Source organism: Pinus tabuliformis, chromosome 5_1 (assembly GCF_031772625.1).
Source record: "Pinus tabuliformis cultivar Carrire ecotype Pingquan chromosome 5_1, CPIR1, whole genome shotgun sequence".
Classification (NCBI taxonomy): Eukaryota; Viridiplantae; Streptophyta; class Pinopsida; order Pinales; family Pinaceae; genus Pinus; species Pinus tabuliformis.
This window is the reverse complement of record NC_142305.1, coordinates 114109958-114112823: the sequence shown is the minus strand read 5'-3', so window position 1 is coordinate 114112823 and position 2866 is coordinate 114109958. Positions and strand designations below refer to the sequence as shown.

Here is a 2866-nt window from a genome sequence, read left to right as displayed (position 1 = left end):
CCTCAGACAGAACACCAAAGGACACCACTCACAACCAGATCGCAGATCAATACACCAGTATTTTTGACGTGGTTAAAACCCTCAAAGAGGGAAATAGTCCACGGCCTAAGCCAACGCGGCCACTTCAAGCAATTTATTAATAAAAGAATGAAAATTTACATATGCTTCTCTCATACACGGATTACCTTACAAATGACCCTCCATGCGCTTTAAATAGAAATCATAGACCAATCAGGTGTCAAGCCACGGATCAAGTGTCGGTGATACCGATGAGAGAATGAACCGTCGGATCACTACATATCGTGACCGTCGGATTGTAAGTTACAAAATGTACAAGGTAAAGAAACACACTTTACCTAACTCTATATCTAACTCTATACTAGACCAAATTGTACTTAACTATTTCCTATGTGTCGGAATATCCTAACACTTAGTAAAGTTGATTAGGAATTTAAACTTGATAGGATTTATGCTTAGTAAAGATGATATAATAGTTGATATTATAGCTGAAAATCTATACACATCATTGTACCATCTAATAAAGATCATTGTACCATTTACTATGTAATAGGAATAAATAAATAAATATATAAATAAATGTTTAATTAATCTATTATTATTGTTTGTCAAGTGGGTGTAATTTGGATGGTAGGGAGAAGTTACTATTATCCTCCCCACAAGGGTTTTAGTCTTATTGATATCGACATGTTAGCTTTTTGGAAATCATTTCGACATGAAAGACAATCAACTCACCTAGGCAGAGATAAGAGATAAGGGATAAGTTTTTTTATAAATGTAACTAATATGCTAATGTGAACCCAAAAAAAAATCAAATTAAATTGTTTTTTAGTTGTATATGGAAAAAAATAAAAATTTCCGTTCTCATTCCTACTCAGTCCACAAAGAAGGGGATATCAAACTTTACATTCTAAGTCTTCATTTTGTTAGATGCATAACTCTAATCTGTTTGACAGTCGTATGGCTGAAGAAAGGCTCCGTTTTGGAATACTCGGCTGTGCAAACATAGCCATAAAGTTATCCAGAGCAATAAACGTGCACCCAATTCAACACTCCATGCAATTGGCCGCAGATCACTGAGGAAGGCCAGGGCCTTTGCTTCTGCTAACAATTTATCTCCAGAAGTGAAGGTGTATGGCCAGCTATGATGAGGTTTTGGATGACCCAGCTGTAGATGCTGTGTACATTCTCTGCCCATAAGCTTACATCTTGAATGGGCTCTCAAGTCTGTCCAGAAAAAGAAACACATCCTCCTGGAGAAGCCCCTGCGTTGTCTGTAGAAGAGCTTGACATGATTATCGAGGCCTGCTACACAAATGATCTTCAACTTATGGATTGCACCATGTGGATCCACCATCCTAGGACTCATAAAATGAAACGACTATTGGAGAAACCAGACCTGTTTGGCAATTTGAAATCGGTTAGTATTCAATCCAGGTTGATCCTGAAGAAACTAGGGCTGAAACAATATGAAGGACTTGTGGTATTTTTTCCTTTTTATGTTCTTCGTATTTGATTGCGATATGGATATGGTATTTATTCTTAGAATCTGCAATCCACATAAGCTCAATAAATTTTGAGTAATTGTTAAACTCTATGTAAAGAAAATTAAATAGATACTGAGCTTGCCTCCAAGTTTTTTTTCCGTTGCTTTGCTATGTTTATTTGCCGATCCACAGCAATTTTGCATACTGTAGTGGTGGTGACCTTCTCACAAAAGACATAAGGGTTAAGCCAGATGTGGATGCAATGGGAGCCCTGGGTTATGCGGGATGGTATGCCAATAGGGCAATCCTGTGGGCTAATGATTACCAGATGCCTCAGCGTGTAGCTGCACTCCCTGGACATGTTGTCCATGAAACAGAGGTCATTTTGGCTGGTGGGGCCACTTTCCTATGGCAAGATGGGAGAGTTGCAACTATTGAATGCTCGTTTCTCTCTGATATGTCAATGGATATAATCGGCCATGGATCCAGAGGATATCTGAGCCTGCGTGATTTTGTGATTCCTTACGAGGAAAACTGTGCATCTTTTCAATCTTCATCCAATGTCAAATTTGCAGGAAAGCTCCATAATGGATGGGATCCGAAGCCCAGTGAGCACAGTGTCATAGCTGAATTACCTCAGGAGGTTCTTATGGTTCAAGAATTTTCAAGGCTGGTTAAGAGTATCCGAGACACTGGAGGGAAGCCTGATCCACAGTGGCCTGCCATTACTAGGCAAACCCAGACACTAGTGAATGCGGTAAATACATCTATCAAGGAAGGCCTAATCTCAGTCACTTTTTGAAATAAATAACTAGTTGACTAGTGAATGAGTACATCATTCTAGGGAAGCTTAATCTCAACCACTGTGTCAAATAGATAACTTGTTATCAGACTGTATGTAGTGAATATCTTCCTTGTATTGGATGAGAAAAAGCTGATAACTTGTTATCAGACTGTATGCAGTGAATATCTTCCTTGTACTAGATGAGAAAAAGCTCTCCTGCTTTCTAGTTAAAACTATTATTTTCTTTAATAGTTGTACTGTTTCCAATAGAATAGAGTGTTTTTATTTATGCCTTCAGGGTTCTACAATATATTTACGATAGAACATGTAAGATTTAGAGTCTTGCGATGCCTTCGCTTCATGTCTCACATTGATATGTATTTTTATTTTTATTTTTTAAGATATTTTAAAATATTTTTATTATAGTTGTTTGTTGGTTTTGTTAGTAAAGTTCAATATATATAGATATATTAGTTTTACTAGTATAAAAAGTATATATACACATTTTTGGTATAAAATTAAGTTTGAGATATTATTTTGAATATTAAGGTAGATGTAAGGATGGTTGTGAATTGAG

The 2866-nt window shown here is 36.8% G+C and overlaps 1 pseudogene; it reads left to right on the top strand.

Moving 5' to 3' along the window:
* Nucleotides 1-878: 878 nt before the first annotated feature.
* Nucleotides 879-2576, top strand: LOC149163686 (putative oxidoreductase At4g09670; annotated as a pseudogene).
* The last annotated feature ends 290 nt before the right edge of the window (nucleotides 2577-2866 follow it).